At 51.9% G+C, this 16,703-nt stretch overlaps 1 protein-coding gene across 2 annotated transcripts in view; it reads left to right on the forward strand.

Annotated features, from left to right (window-relative positions):
• The first annotated feature begins 7,589 nt into the window (after window positions 1-7,589).
• The window catches only part of DLGAP3 (DLG associated protein 3), a 61,728-nt gene continuing 52,614 nt past the window's right edge, over window positions 7,590-16,703 (forward strand). Inside the window, exon 1 of one of the 2 annotated variants that reach the window (XM_072772011.1) lies at window positions 7,590-7,723. The gene's annotated coding sequence lies outside the window, so the exon portion shown is untranslated. Of the gene's footprint in view, window positions 7,724-11,318; window positions 11,773-16,703 lie in introns of those variants that run through there. The other variant, XM_072772012.1, reaches the window with a different exon arrangement.

Raw genomic sequence — 16,703 nt, forward strand, 5'->3', positions numbered from 1 at the left:
CATGCCACCATTTTGCAACCTTTAATGCATAAGAGAGCCATCATGAAAGGAAAGATTACCAGACACAATATATCTGCTGATGGAAACAGACAACACTATATAATTTGCCCTCAAATTGAAGTTGCATCTGATCAGACCTCTAGATCTACTTGCCAATTAATAAAAAAAAAGGAGGGATAGAGAAATGTGATAAATAATTTTGTAAGCAGAACCCACAAACTATAGGAAATTCTCAAGACAAACTTCTTTCTGCCACAAATACATTTGCTGAAAAAAAAAAGTGGAGAGAGGGAATCTATATATTAAAAAGACTTAAGTGACATCACTCAATTACAATATATGAGAAAAATCAGAAATTTGACCGCATATTTTAATAGATTTTTGATGATATTTGATGATATCGAGGGATTATTGTTAAATTTTTAGATGTGATTATCACATTGTAATTATATTTAACAAAAATGCTTGTATTTTAGAGATACATACTAAAATGTTTATTAACAAGATATGTCTGGGACTTGCTTCAAAATAATACAAAGAGAGAGGGGAGTGAAAGATATGTATTAAACAAGATTGGCTTGGAATTTCTAATAATTGAATTATTATAAATAATAATTATATTATATTATTCTCTCTTCTACATTTTTGGTGTGTGTATGTGTGTGTGTTTGAAATTTATCATGGTAAAAAGTTTAAAAACTATGCCTTAATCATTCTTGATTGTTTACTTTTCCATATTGATTTTAGAACCAGCTTATCAAATTACATGGTTTTTTAATTGAAATTGCATTGAATCTGAGGATCAATATGAAAAGAATCAATATCATTATAAAGTTATAATTTTTTCATGAATGTGAATTATCTTTCCATTGATTAGGTCTTTTAAAATGACTTTCAGTAACTATCTATACTTTTCTGTATCTTAGATTTATTTCTAAATATATAACATCATTGTAGATATTGTAAATGATGTACATTTGCAAATGACATATTTTGCTAATGTGATAATGTAAAAACATGCAAATAACTTTCGTATATTGATCTTCTATTCAGGCACCTTGCTAAATATAGTTTCTTTTTTTAAAAAATTTTTATTTATTTATTCATGAGAGACAGAGAGAGAGAGAGACAGACAGACAGACAGACAGAGAGGGGCAGAGACACAAGCAGAGGGAGAAGCAGGCTCCATGCAGGGAGCCTGATGTGGGACTCAATCCCGGGTCTCCAGGATCATGCCCTGGGCCGAAGGCAGCGCTAAACCGCTGAGCCACCTGGGCTGCCCTAAATACAATTTCATCTAACAATTTTTTAGATTCTTTTGTATTTTCCAAGTAAACAATATGTCATCTGAAAATAATGTTGGTTTTATTTTCCCTCTTTAATCCTAACATGCATGTGCCTGATGAAGTGTCTTAAAATACTTAAAGAAAATTTTATTGGGCTACAATAGATATGAAAAAAAACAAATCCACCACCATAGTGGGAGATTGCAATACTTTTCCTTAAATCACTGATAAGTCAAGCAGATAAAAATCCACAAATGATGTTGAAGATGTGAACAACAAAATTGAACAGCAGAGACTTGACGTATACATAATTCTGCTTCCTACAATTAGAGAGTACAAAACATTCTCCAGAACTGTCTTAATTATCTATTGTTGCATGAACTCAGTAGTGTTAAAAAAAAAAAAGGCATTTAAAAAACATCTCAATGTCTGTGGGTGAGGAATTCAGGAGAGATTGACTGGATGGTTTTAGGTCAATATTTCTCATGAGATTCACAGAGATGTTGTTAGTGATTACAGTTATCTGATGGCTTGACTGAAGCAAGAATATCTGCTTTCAAACTGATTTATCCACATAATTAGTAAGTTGTTGCTAGTGGTTGGAAAGAAGCCTCAGTTCCTCCTCATGTAGGTCTTTTCACAGGTCTACTGGAATATCTTCATGACATGGCAGCTGGTTTCCCTTAGGGTGAGCAACTTCAGACAGCAAAGTGGAAGCTGCAAGGTGTTTTATGGCTTAGCCTCAGAAGCCACATGCTATCATTTCTGCAACATCCTATTGCTTGTCCATATCAGCCTTATTATTCAATGTGGGAGGGGACTACCCAAGACCATTAATGCCTCGAGATGAGAATAATTGAGGCCACCTTAAACACTGATAACCACAAGCACATGTGTTATATTTACAAACACTGATTATATACTAGTCACAGAGCAAGTTTCAATAAATTTCAAAGAATAATGATCATACAGGCAAGGTTCTTTGATCACAGTGCAATTAAATTAGAAGTTAGTAACAAAAATATACACTAAATACTATTTGTAAGTGAAAAACACTTTCAAATAACTCATGTGTCAAAGAAGAAATCATAATGGATATTTTAAAGTACTCAGAACTGAATGATAGTAAAACATGTGAGATACAGTGAAGATAGTTCTTCAAGGGTAATTTATAGCATTACATATTTACATTAAAAAAGAAGAAAAGCTGAAAATTAAGAATCTAAGTTTCCAATTTAAGTGGTAAGTTGAAGAATGAGTAAACCCAAAGAAAGTAAAAGAAAGTAGGTGATAAAAATAAGAGCAGAAATTAAGCAATTAGAAAAGCTATAGTAGAGAAGATCAGCAAAACTAACAAACTGACTCTTTACAACTATTAAAATATGGATGAATCTCTGTCAGTGGGAATCACAAATATAGAGAATACACATAAATATTACAAGGTGGGCACGATTACAGGGGAAGCAGAGATTCAGATGATAATGAGAGAATTTTGTCAACAACTTTATGGAAACACATTTGAAAACTTAGACAAAACAGACATAGTATTAGAGAACTATAACTTATTAGAACTGACTCACAAAGAAATAGAACACCTGAAATAGTCCTTTAAATAGTCCTGTTAAAGAAACAAGCAATAGTGAAACAAAACAAAAAAACTTCTGTAAACATCAGTTCCAGATGGTTTTACCAATGTGTTTCACCAAACTTAGAAATATCAGATCCTTCCAACCTTAAATAAACATTTTTTCAGAGGAAAAAAAAATAAGATAGTACTCTCCCAACTCATTCTATAAAAGTAGAATCATTTAAATATCAAATTCTAATAACAAAAAATGAAAACATCAGGCTTGTTTTATTCATTAATATAGATGCAACAATCTATATGATATGTGTACAATAAATCATAAAGTTCCTTGATTAAGTTGATTTTACTTCAAGAAAGCAAATTTAAATATCAGGAAAATCTCTAAATGTAATTGATCACAACAGATTACAGGAGAAAAATCATATATATGGTCCCTTAAAAGATGCAGAAAAAGCTCTTGATAAAATTCAATGTACATTTAGTTAAAATTTTAGTAAATTGGAACCAAAATTGAACTTCCTTTACTTGATCAAGAGAGGTTTCCAAAAACTAGAATAAATACCATCCTAGAGAAGAAATGTCAGAGCATTAAAATTACAAATAAGACAAACATACTCACCATCACCCCCTTCTTTCTAACGTTGTCCTTTAGGACCTGGCCAGAGCAATAAGAAAAGGAAAATATGCCAAAGGCAACAGTTTTATTTTATTTCTCTAAATATATTAAACATAATTATTTTATATTCTGTGTCTCACAGTTTTGAGTTATTTGCAGATGTCTTTCTGCTATTTGTTGTTTTAGCTGGTTCTTGTTCTTGATGCCATGTTTCCTTGTGTGTTTGGTGATATTTGATTGTGTTAGCTCATTTCCTTTGGAACTTTATCTGTGGAATTTACTTGAAGCCTGGGATTTATATTGGCTTCTGCAAGGCACTGAGGGCACTAGCAGTTTGGGGCCATTTTATACTAAATTCTTGGTTTGAGGTTTTCTGGATCTCCTAGATCTGATCACCTATGGTGTGAAGTCTAAGTTGTAGGTTTGGAATCTTAGGAGGTGATCCTTCTTTCCTACATTCATCACTATTGCTATGGTTTAAAACAGTAGTTTTCTGGGGCACCTGGGTGGTTCAGTGGCTTAAATGTAGGACTCTTTATTTCGTCTAAGGTCATGATTTCAGGGTCATGAGATAGAGCCCTGCATCAAGCTCCCTGCTGTGGGGAGTCTGCTTAAGATTCTCTCTCTCCCTCTGCCCCTTCCCCTGCTCTCTCTCATAAATAAATGAACAAACAAACAAATAAATAAAATCTTTAAAAAAAAACCCCAACAAAACCCAATAGTAATTTTCTTGCAATTTCCTGGGTGTAGGTTGGGGCAAGTTTTTTCTAGTTCACCTGTACCTTAGAGTAGAAGGAGCTCTTTGGGAGCGTGCTCTTTGGGATTCTAAGTAAATGCAGGGGAGTGTTTGCCCAACTTGGGCAGACCCTTTGCTTCATCTTCTTTCCCATATGCCCTGAGAGATCATGAGAACTGAAGTTCAATTTCATCTGTTAACAAGTACCCTTATATCAGTTATTTATTGCCACAATATTATGGTATAACATAGCATTAAAAGATTCAGTGGCTTAAATTAATAATGCAAGAGCCATCAAATCCATGGAACGGTTCTTCTTATTCAGCTGATCTCACTTAGATGTCAGTCAGGTATCTACCCCTCTTGCTCCTGGCTGGGCCCTCTTGTGTTTGGGGGTCAGCTGGCTATACCTGACCATGAGATGATTGCTCCGATGGTCTTGGCTTGGAAAGCCTGGCTCTCTTGCACCTTGTCTCTTGTCTCCAGCAGATTATTCTAGGCTTATACTCCTAGCGGAAGCAAGAATTAAAGAGAAAGAGTAGAAGTATGCAAACGCTGAAGCTTAGGCTTAGAACTGGTCCACTAGGATTTCCTCCCTGTTCTGTCGGTCATAGCAAGTCACAAGTCAGACAGGTTGAAGGTGTGGGAAAACAGACTATCTCTTGGTGCAGGGAGTTCCAAAGTCTTATGGCAAAGGACCTGGATTCAGGGAGGGGTGAACTGGTGCCATTTTTACAATCAATGGATCTCAGGCCCCAAGACTAAGGTCGGCTTCAGTGTTCTGCATACTTCTCTGATTATGCCTTCGCTTAGATTTTGGCTGGGGTGTTTATTTTCTTGCCAGCTCATTGATGCATTTAAGAAAATTAAAACAATTTTTTATCTATCATTGTTTAACACTTACCACGTTTTCGGTGGAAGGATCAATAAGCACCAGCCCGTCATATTGCTAGAATGACCGTTTGAGGAGTTCTGGTCCCTGCATGTGTGGGGTTCTCGGCCCTAATTCTCTCTCCGGGCTTGGAAGTCTCCAGTGCCTCCTTTATGTTTCCTTACTTCTCTGCCTGCCCCTCTTCACTGAGGCAGGGCTCACTGTTGCCTCTAGACTCAGAGTATCTTGTGCCCATCTCTGTGGAGGCGTGGAATTCCTAACATAGCAATCATAATTTGTGAAGTGCAGGGCCCCTTGTTAAGAAATCATTAAGAATTTCGAGACGGTGACAGGAGAGCATTAAACCAAGAGTGGGGCCTTTTTAAGTGTGGGGCTCTGTGTGACTGCACAGCTCACACTCGTTCGAAGCTGGCCCTGGAAGTAATTATTGGTTTACATCTCTGTCTCCCTTACACATCACCGGACGGCTGTGAAAGCACACTGCCCAGGGTAAACCTGTCTGATTAATCTTAATCAGTAAATGGTTGTTGAATTAACAGATGAAAACTACATCATGTTCTCAATTCTAAAACACGTCAACCCTTGGATAACAGCCTTCAGAGAAAAGCAGAAAACCGTATTGAAGGTCCCTATCGGTTGCAGGATGCGTTCCAATTTCAGAATAGCTAACAAAACGTTCATCTTAGGACTCGGAAACCACGGTGGTGCCCTGGGTGTCCTAGTGATGGCTGGTCTTATCCTCCACGGAAAGCAAAGTGGTTCTTTCAGTTCTAAGGTGGGTTCCTGGGACCAACTTTCCACTTTCTTTTCTGTTGTATCTGGTTTTGCCTGGTCCCTGGGCTGGAAATGAGCTGCAACCTTAGCTTAGATTGAAAATTCCTGATGGAAACGCTCTCGTGGGCCGCAGCGCAGGGCAAGGTAACCGTCCTGCCCGGCCCCCATCCCAGAGTCTAGATTTCCTTGGGCAAGGGCTTTCCACACTCCTTCTTTTTTTAATTTTTATTTATTTATGATAGTCACAGAGAGGGGGGGGGGGGCAGAGACACAGGCAGAGGGAGAAGCAGGCTCCATGCACCGGGAGCCCGACGTGGGATTCAATCCCGGGTCTCCAGGATCGCGCCCTGGGCCAAAGGCAGGCGCCAAACCGCTGCGCCACCCAGGGATCCCTCCACACTCCTTTTTGTCATTTATGTCATGTGGGATCTTTAAGCAGTTCTCTGCAGGAAGGGGAAAGGGCTTACTCCCAGTTTTAACTTTTCTGGAGCCTGTGACTCCTACTTTCCCCGCCTCGGTTTCTCCCTTTATACAAGGAAGAGAGCCGGCAACCCCAGAGGGGAACCGGGCAAAGGGGGTAGTTGGGTGAACGTGGAGTCACAATAACTTGAATGTGTGTCCCTGGAGAGGAGGACAGCTAGGACAGCTGGTCTCCGAGGCTCCCGAGCCCTGGCTGGGGACCAGAACCGGCGGAGGCAGGCAGGGCGGAGGGGGGCTCCAAGCAGCACAGGCTCCCCCTTCCCGGCGCCCGCCGCACCCCGCGGAATCCGAACCCAGGACCAGCTCCTCCCCCGCCTTCCAGCCCCTCCCCCTGCGGCTTCCCCAGGCCCCCCTCTCCCCGCCTCGCCCAGCGTCTCCCGGGCGCTGGGACCGACTCCAGCCGGGAAGTGCTGCAGTCAGCTCTCCGCCTCCGGGCTGGACTGTCCCCTGCCCTCCCCGCAGCGCCCCGCACGGCCCAGGGCCCCGAGGTGGGCGGGCACAGGGGCTGGGGGGCCGCCGGCCGGCAGGTGGCCTGGGCCGCGCCGGTGTCAGGCTGGGGGGCCCCCGGGCACAGCGCCCCTCCCCGGCCGCGGCTGGGGGGCGGCCCGCGGGGACCCCAAGAGCCTCCCGAGGGGATGCGGGGGGGGGATACGGGGGACCCAAAGAGCCGCCCGAGGGGATGGGGGGGATGCGGGGGGACCCGAGGAGGCTCCCGAGAGGATGGGGGAGATGCAGGGGGGGATGCAGGGGGCGGACCTGAGGAGCCTCCCGAGGGGATGGGGGGACCCGAAGAGCCTCCCGAGGGGATTGGGGGGGGATACGGGGGGGCCAGAGGAGCCGCCCGAGGGGATGCGGGGGGGGATACGGGGGGGCCCGAGGAGCCTCCCGAGGGGATGCGGGGGGGCTCCCGGGTGACACCCAGGCTGTGACCTGCCTCGGGGGGCGCGAGCCCTGTGCCCGGGGCTGCCCGACCGTGTCCCCGGCTGCGCGTGGTGGCGACGCGGTGGCTGCCCGGGCCCGCGGCGCGGGTGGTCCCGGGGGAGGGGCTGGCGGGGAGCCCGGGCCGCTGCGGGGGCAGGAGCGCGGCCGCCTCGGGCCGGGCAGGCGCGCGGGGGCGGGGGCGGGGGCGGGGGCGGGGGCGGAGCGCGCGGGCGGGATCCCCCCGCCTCCCCGTCCCGGTCCCCGGGAAATCCAGCCTCCGTGGCTTGGCCGCCTCCCGCTCCCGCGCCCGCAGCCGCCCGGCGCTCGCTCGGGGCTCCGCAGCCGGCGCGGCCCCTCCGCCGGGGGCTCCGCAGTGCCGCCCCCCCGCCGCCCGCACCATGGCCCCCGGCCGGAGCCCCAGCCGGGCCAGGTAAGCGCGGGGGGCCGGGGCCGCGCCCTCGGCAGCGCCCCCCAGCCTCGGCCTGGCTGCGGCCCCGGCGCCGCCCACGCCCCGGGCGCCCGCGGCCTCGGCTCCGGGCCCGGGGAGGGGGGAGGGGGCGGGGGGAGGGGAGAGGGGGGAGGGACGGGGTTGGGGTGGAGGGGAGGGGTGGAGGGAAGGAGGGAGCCCTGGGCCGCCCCCCCCGCCCCCGCCCCTGCAGGCGGCCGCGGCCTGACCCCGAGCAGGGGGGCGGCGGGAGGGCCGCGCGGGGCCGAGGGGGCTGCGGGCCGGCGCGGGGGGCTCGGGGGGCCCGGGCCGCGGGGGGGGCAGCCCGCCGGCCGCGGGGGCAGCGGTGGTGTCGGGGAGACCCGGAGAGAAGTTTCCCCTGCAGGTGCGCGAGTGTGCGTGCGTGTCACGGTGCCCGCGGTGAGTGTGCGAGTGTCCCCGCGTGGGTCTGCGGGCGGCCGTGTGCGCGGCGCGAGCGTGTCCGCGGGTGTGTGCGGTGTGAGCGTGGAGTGTGTCGCTGTGTGTGTCTGTAGACATGTGTGTGAATGAGCGTGTGCGCGGCCGCCACGCGTGCCTGTGTATGTCCCTGCGAACAGGATGTGTGTGTGCCCGTGTGCCTGTGTCTCCGTGAGTGGTCCGGGCATCCGTGGCCTGTGTGTGTGTGTGTGTGTGTGTGTGTGTGTGTGTGTCAGGCTGTATGTGAGCGGGGCTCACTCTGAATCACAGCACCCGGGCTTTGTCCCTCCTTCCCCGGGGACGGGGACGGGGACGGGGACGGGGACGGGGACACCGCGGGTGCTGGGAGGCCTGGCGCTGGGAGATGAGACTTGGCCCAGGTCGGGTCATCCCTCCGCGCCTGCGACTCCTGCCCCTGACTCAGGCAAGGGCTGCGCTGCGTTCCCCACCTTGAGGTTCACCTTCACCTCCCCAGGGGCCACCCCCCACGATGCCACGGCTGGGTCCTTGCTGCCTGTGGGGCCCCGGTGGTCGGGGGCCGGGGGGCGCGGGAGTGTGTGTGCTGCTAAGAATCTTGGGGCCTAGGAACTTGTGTCACCCCCGTGACGCTCACCAAGGGCCCCTTAGTGCCAGGAGCTGAGGAGGCCAGGTGGAAGCTGCTGTCCTGTTGTTAGTCATCAGAGCAGGTGGCTGTCTCCCAGACTTCCAAGTCCTAAATTTCCAAGTTCTGGGTCATTTGTTCAGGCCCTTGGCTCCAGGTGGGTCTGTGCTAAAGCTTTTGAAGTAAGAATAGTAAGAAAACAGTGCCTTTGTATCAGTGCAGGGCTTTTGAAAAACTAACCCCCCCTCACCTCCTTCCTCTTATCCCCCCAACAGCCTCAGGAAGCAGGCAGGCCCGGTTAAGGCTCTGAAAGGGCCAGGATTCAGCTGTTTTTGTTTTTTGCCTACAAGAGCAGCAATTTCACGTAGTTTGGCTTAGTATGATGCCGGTTGACAGATGAGGGTGTTGAGGCTTCAGAGGTGAATGGCGGTTCTCCGGATTGCCCCCTGCTAACCAGCGGGGCAGAAGGACTCCAACCCAGGTCTTGGGGTGACTCGCAGAGTTGGGCTGGGCCAAGGCGAAAGAGTGGCGCTTCCCGGCGTCTTCTCTCAGACCCTGGGCCGCCGTGTCTCCCCCCACCCAGCGTTCCCTGAGTGCCGGGGCTACTTCTGCACCCAGCTGCCAAGGCCTAAAAGAGAGATTGGGGGAGAAGAGAGGAGGGAGGGAAGGGAGAGGCTTCGTGAGTTGGCAGTGAATCAGGGTCTAAAAAGGGAGCTGGGAGGGCTAGGGTGGCAGGTGTTTCTAAAAGGAACATGAGCATAGGATGAACAGCCTCAGACGCAAGCCCTGCAGCCCCCACCCTCAATGCCCCCACTGATCCTGCACGTGGTGCCCACTGCATTTTATGCCAGGGGGCTCCTGTCCAAGGGGTGCGCTTGCATGGAGCTGTGGAACGGCGGCCGGGAGAGGAACCTTGGGACTGACTTGCTCTAACCTCTTGATTCTAAAGTGAGGGCACCGAAGCCCAGAGAAGGGCGCGGACTTGCCCAAGGTCACACAGCAAACTTGCGTGTTCCTGGCGAGTCTCAGCCCGGAAACTTTCCAACCCTGCGCGTTGCTTTCCATTCCTGGACCCCCTGCCCGCCCCAGTCTATGCCCGTCAGAGCCGAGCAGAGGGGGTTTCAAAGACCCAATAAGCCCGAGGCTGTAGATCCTTTAGCCTGGGACCCTTTATAAAAGAGAGGGCCAGGGGTTGGGGGTGGCTTCGCGGCCATGCCCACCGCGGAGTAGGCCACGGGCTTGTCCGGATTCCTGCGTGTGAGGGGCCGGATCTGCTGAAGACCAGACTCCTAGACTCTCCGTGGCGGTGCCTGCTTTCAGCTGCCGCCTGGCACCTCACATCATCTCTCTCCAGCTGATGTTGGGGCTCGAGCTGGCCGGGCTCCATCTTCCTTCATCCCACCCAGTTTCTGATGCATTCCGCCTCTAGCTGGCCTGACAGTCCTTATCTCATGGGTTCCTGTTGGGTAGAGAAACTTCTGGGGCTTTTCTGGTTTGGGGAGGGTCTGTAGTTACCCTTAAACCCTTTCGAATCACACTTTCCAGAAACCTAGGGTAAACGCTAAGATAATTGTCCCCATTTGCCAGATGGGAAGACTGGAATTCAGAGAGGGGCCTTCTATTTGGTGTTTTTTTTTTTTTTTTTTAATTTTTTCTCTTAATCTGCTAAGATCAGTGGAAGAGTTTCTTGGAGTGAGGGGACGAGGCGGCAAATGACAGCCGAATCTTTTGCCTAGAGGGGCTCCTACAGACCCCTTCCAGGGTCTTGCCGTCTCCGCCGTCAGGAAGCCTTCCCAGAGTCTGATTTGATTCCCACTTGGTGGAGTCAACTGTTGTCTCAGTGGGAGTTGGAGGACCAGCTGCGTGCCCTCCGCTGTACAAGCATCGTGTCTTGCTGCCTTCTTTGCCCGCCTGCCCCCCCACCCCAGCCCCAGTCTGAAGACTGCTGGCTCAGCGGGCCTCCTGCCGCCTGGGGAGTCTGGGTTTGAGCTGGGGCGAGGCAGCGGCACCATCGTTATGGTAACGAGCTGCTAGCTCATTGTTGCTAATAACTCGTCAAGTCCCTGGGCTCCGAGGCAGCCTGCCTCCCCACCAGCCCTTGTCCCCAAGTCACAGAAAGGAAAAGTGAGGCTGCGAGGGAAGGGCCGATGAGTAAGGGTGTCTGGGGGGAGAGGATGGCCTTGCCCTTGGGTCACTTGGGGGCCGATTTACGCGTGGGATTACATAAGTTTGTGTAGGATCGCCTGGGCTGTGACATGGGAATCCACCCAGAACATACTTGCACCGACCTGCACATGCTAGCTGATGTGTTCATGTGCTTGCCCAGCAGCCCACATGCAAAACATGCTTCCGAGCATCAGAACATGCTTGCGCCTGAATACTTGCTTCTACCATCTGCACATAAGGCACCCAAGAAATCTGGGTTTGTGGGGGTGTCCAGGTATGTGGGTGGGGATCTGATCCTTTTTTCTGATGCGGCTTCAAAGTGTCTTGTTAACAAAGGGCCAGAATGGTCCCGGGGTCCCTTCTTCCTCCCAGCCAAGAGCTCAGAATGGGAGCGGGCCAGGAAGGAGGCGGGGGGCTCAAGCTCCCAGCTCCTGCAGGCTCCTGCCTCTGTGTCCTTTGAGCTCAGGTACCCCCTGCCCCCCTCACTCTCTGTTCTTTCCCATCCTCTCCTCTTCCTATGTGTAAATATTAAAGAGCTGAGCCTGCAGGGCTGATGTAGACATGGAGAGAGAATGAAATTAAAAAGGATTCCCTTGCCCCCATCCCGACACCCCCACCCTGCAGTCCCCCGCTCCTGCCTCCTCCCCTTTTTCTTCTCCCCTCCCCTCAATCAGTGCTTCCACATGTCTCTCCTCCCCCCAGTCCAGATGGGAGCTGGCTCCTTCAGAAAGGGGGCTCCGATCGGGGTGTGGGGAGCTACCTCTCTCGGCCTCCCCCCACCACATCTGCCTACAGGGCTGGGAGCCCCCACGTGAGTATTTCTCTTATCTTCGGGGTGGTGGTTAAGAAGGAAAAAGTGGTTTTTAGAGCCAGCTGTGAGTGGCGTTGAGAGGCTCTGGGCTGAAAAGGAGGTGGGTGGGGTCCTCTCCCTGGGCTCCCTCAGGGAAGCCTCGTGGCTGGGTTTCCTTTCTCTCTTTGGACACAGAGGCGAGGGAGCGACAGCAGGTGCTCCCGGTGGCCAGGAGCCGAGCGTGGGGTGGGCAGGGGCTCGGGGGCTCGGCGGGCGCGGTGGGGGTGTCAGGCGGGCGCCCCGGGGCGCAGGCTCTCTGGGAGCTGTCCCGAGTGCTGAACGGGCTCGGTGGGGACTGGCTCCTTCCTGGCCTCGGCCTCAGGGCTGAGCCGCGCTGCGCTGGGGCCCGTGTCGGGAAGGGGACCGAAGGGGACCCGGCCGCGCTCGGGGCTCACTAGCAGAATTCTCCCGGATGACCCACTTTCCAAGGACGGAGCCTGTGCATGGGGAGATAGATTTTGGGGTCCTCCCTGGGGCTTTAGGCCTCAGGGTTAGTTATTAGCCGTATTTTGGGGGGGAGGCCTCCTCTCTTCCTGTTCCAGTCCCCTCACCCCTCTCCCAGACCACTTTTCCGTGAGTGTGGGGGTGGCCATGGAGGGGGGTACCGTGGCGGCGAGCTCACTCTTCTTCTGCATAGTTTTTAGTGCCATGAGCTTGGGGGTACGGACACTGGCTTTTTCTCCTCCCGGGCCCCCGAAGTTCAGGCTCAAGGCAGCTCTGGACTGGGAGAGCTTAGGTTTTGCAAGTTAGGCCTGGGGGTACACAGAGCCCAGGAGTTCGGGACAATTTGCTCCCTGCGTGGCACCCCTCTGCCCAGCATACTTGGAATCGAGACAGGGGACAGCGAAATATTCTGCAAGCCTGCCTCCTGTTCTCTGCCCACCCTAACCACAGCTCGGAGCAGCATTTGGGAGAGACTTTTGTTGGGGAGGAAGATTTCCAAGCAGAGGATTCAAGGAGTGGGTGGGGTTGTTCAGTGCCATGGAGCAGAGGAGGAGGCTACTGGAGACAGGGCAATGGGGAAAGAGGAAGATCTAGAGGAAGAAAAACCCCTTCAAATTAGGGGGTAGGGTCCAGGTTTCGATCCTCAGCTTCCTTGGAAATCTTTTCCCCACTAACCTAGCGTCTCAATTTTCTTGTGCTTTGTCTTTGTAACTCTGAAGGGAATAGAGCAAGGAGTTATTTCTCCAGGTCCCTTCCCTTGTCATCCCAGGGGGATGAGAGCCAAATGTCAGGACATGCAGATGAGACTGTGGGGAACAACAGGCAGGAAGGGTTGATGGCAGCTTCACCTCCCAGCCCCAAGAGCACAATCAAATATTCAAATGGGATCCTTCTTGAGGGGAGAGCAGAGAAGGTTTCCAGATGATGCTGGGCAGAAACTGGGTGTGGCAGGGAGTTCAAGGAAAGGGGGGACGTATCCAGGGACCCCAAACCAAGCCAGTTTGTTCTTTCCCAGATGTGACTTGTAGTTAATAAGGAGCCCATCACCCATCATGTTTTTGATGTAACTCATCAGGATGATTCTTCCCTTCTCGCTGCTTGGGAGGAGCCGAGTTTTCCTATGCTGTGGGTGCTGGGAGGTGGTGGGTGTGGGTGTGGGTGCCTGTTTGGGGAGGGGAGGTGTTTGTGCTCCACTCAGCTCCCTCCGTTACATAACAGCTTTGATAAGACTTTACTTTGGAGCTGCTGCTACTGCCTGAAGCAGTCACCCCTCCACCCCCACATGCAATGCTGGATGTCCACCCCCCTCTCCCTGGCCCCTTGGAGAGTCCTGCTATCCATGATCTAATGTTCCAGCAGCCACTTTCCTGCTAGGAGGTGTCTTCAGTTCCCCTCCCTGCTCCCTACCCAGCTCATGGTTTGTTTTATTTTTGTTTTTTGTTTTTGTTTTTTGTTTTTCTAAATACTTGCTTCTTTTGTTATCTTGAGCCAAGGTCACCATCTTTACATTTTTAAGCCTTAAGGTCTGGCCTCTTTTTGGCAGGGTCCTTGGGCTGGGATGGAAGGGGTTCGCTGGACATCATGAAGTTGCCCTCTAGGGAGGAAGAGAGGGATCCCAGGAGGTTTTAGAGCCCAGAGATAATTTTCTGACTGTTCCTTCCTGCGCCCCAATAACTGTTTTGGAGTCTGGGAGTGGTGGGCCATACCCAGAGGTATGGGGAGGAAAAACTCGGGTCTCGATATTTTCTTCTTATGTCCCCCTTTTGCATTAAAGAGTTGTATGTGTATATGGGGGCGGGGTGGGGGTGGCCTCTTAGGTGGAGGAAAAAGTGCACCTTGGGATGGGTGCACCTGCTTCGTTGGTACCGATTCCCCAGGTTGTCTGAGGAAATATTGGTTACTACAGGCATGGGACAAGGGGATAACAGCCCATTTTTAGAATGACTTTTTTTTTTGTTTTGTTTTTCCTGAGCGTGGGTGGGAATGGGGTGTGTCCAGGAGTGGGGCATATCCTATTGATAGTAGGAACAACTTTCCAAATGGAGAAGTGGGAGACTGGCAAGAAAGAGAGCAAGTGCAAACTTGTGATGTCCCTTGGAGAGGATATGGACTCCTGGCTTTGTGCGTGGGATAGAAGCCAGGGGAGGGGCTGGATAGCTCTGCTGTTCCGGCGCACGTGCCTGTGAGGGGGTATGTGACTGTGCATAGGTACACACATACGTGTGAGCATGCCGTATAAATGTGTACAAACACTTATGATTTCGTGTAGAAGCGTGGACACGTGTATACGTAGGTGTATGTGTGCACAACTCTAGCGTGCATCCTTATATATATGTGACTTTGAAGGCAATGACTTAATTAAACCTGCACATGAGAGAGTGTGTGTGTGTGCTGGGGTGCTCACCCAACAATGCATATATGGGAGTGGAAGTTTGCATGTGGGCATACATGTGGGGACACACATGTGCATACGTGAATTAGTAGCACGTGAATTATGTACGTAAGCTGGGTCATGTGAATAAATGTGACACAGAGAGAGAGGGAGGGAGGGAGAGAGAGAGGCTCTGAACACTGGAGCTGCCCAGAAGCTGTTTTCCCACATGCTTAAATTTGATCCACCCTGATGCCTGTGGCTCTTCTCCAGAAAGCAGCCTCCTTGAGGTATCTCCAATTCTCAGGTCACAGGGACCCAACTGTTCCTCACTACCATCCACATGGTGGGGGTTTGCAGAGGAGAAGCCTACACAGGCCTTGGACACAGCTGAGTGGGGGAGCCCAACCCAAGGCTATCGGAGGCTGGGGTGCTCAGAAGCGTGTGTGGGGAAAGAGTATGGGAGCTTAAACCTCGACATGACTCGAGACATTTTGAGAATCGAGGGGAACGAGTGGGGCTTGGTGGGTGAAGGGGGCAAGGATAATAGAGAGGCCCAAGCGTGTGCATGAGCCTCACACTCGCGGGGCAGGTGGCGGTATGTGTGTACGTGTGCATGTGCATACCACCTGTCCGAGCTTTCATACGCCGCTCTTGGCATAATTGCACTAAGGTGTACGCGCATGAACGGATTGGCAGGAATGTGTGCACCAACACGGGGATTTGTCCGCACGTACCCGCCTGCTAACACACGTACACATGACCAGAGCGTGCAGAAGTATGTGGGCATGTGCTAACAGAGGCCTGATTGCAACCCGTGAGCGCATCCGTGTGCACCTACCTCACTCACCCACTCGCACACTAGCAGCGGCCTGCACGTGGTTTCCCTGCCACCCCCCCGGTGCCCCCCACAGTACCTCCATTCATTCAGCCAACGTTTATTCCATGCCCATGATCTGCCATGTTCTGTGCTGAACACCGGGGAGGGTCCTCGACCTCAGGGAACTTATAATCTAGAGAAGGTAAGAGACCCGCACCAAGTAAGGAGAGCGTTAGGGAAGGTTGTGTGACGCAAGTGTTCACGGGGGTGGTGGGGGCGTGGAGACCTAGACAGGGCTCGGTCAGTCATGGGGCGGGGACAGGAGGGGTTGGTGAAGCGTCCACAGGAGAGGAGGCCTCCGAGCTGCTGCGCCACGTGAGAACGGGTGGTCCCCAGGTGGGCAACGGTAGGAAAAGGGGTTGCAGTAAATGTCCCGACTGGTCTCCCTACTTCCACCGTTGCCAGCCCCTCCTCCGCAGATCCTCCCCTGCAAAAGCAGTGAGATGAGGTCATGCCTCTCCCATGGCTTCTCGGCTCGGGGTGAGGTCCATATGCTCAGTGGGGCCTGGGTGGCATGACTGCCGTATGTAAAATAGCTCCAGTCACCTCCCCGATCCGAGGTGCCACCCCAGCCAGGGCTTCCTTTCGGTGCCACCAAGACGGTAAGCACAGTCCCACCTCAAGGCCGTCGTGCTAATTTTTCCCTCAGCTTGAGCTTTCTTCCCCCAGATATCCATGTGATTTGCTCTCAAGTCTGCTCAAAAGTCACTTTTTTTGGAGAGGCCTCACCCACCGTTTACCTTAGACGTCCGCTTGCCTTTCTGTCCCCTCCCCGCACTCTGTTATCCAATCTATTTCTTATCATCTCTCTCTCTCTGAGGCAGGGAGCCGAGGCCAGGGCCCGTGCGACGCTGGGGGGCTTGGGCGCCCCGAGGGGACAGGCATCCTCTCCATCTTAATACGCGTCCTGTACCAGAAAGCGAACTTCCTGACAGTGGGAGCTTCCTGAGTCGTGTTCGCGGCCGCCCCTGCGGCGTCCAGAGGAGCATGTGGCCCTGTAGGTCCCCGGCCCGCGGGTCCCCGGCCCGCAGTTGGCAGATCACGCAGGCGGCCAGTGAGGGGAACGGCTGGGGTCGGGCCAGGCTGTGGGGCAGGGGCCCAGCTGGGAGCCCCTGCAGTGGCTTCCGAGAGAACCCAGGGCGAGGGCCGCCCCGATGCCCAACCCTGGTGGTGGAAGTGGAGGAAAGGAGATGGGAC

This window comes from Canis lupus, chromosome 13, assembly GCF_048164855.1.
Source record: "Canis lupus baileyi chromosome 13, mCanLup2.hap1, whole genome shotgun sequence".
Classification (NCBI taxonomy): Eukaryota; Metazoa; Chordata; class Mammalia; order Carnivora; family Canidae; genus Canis; species Canis lupus.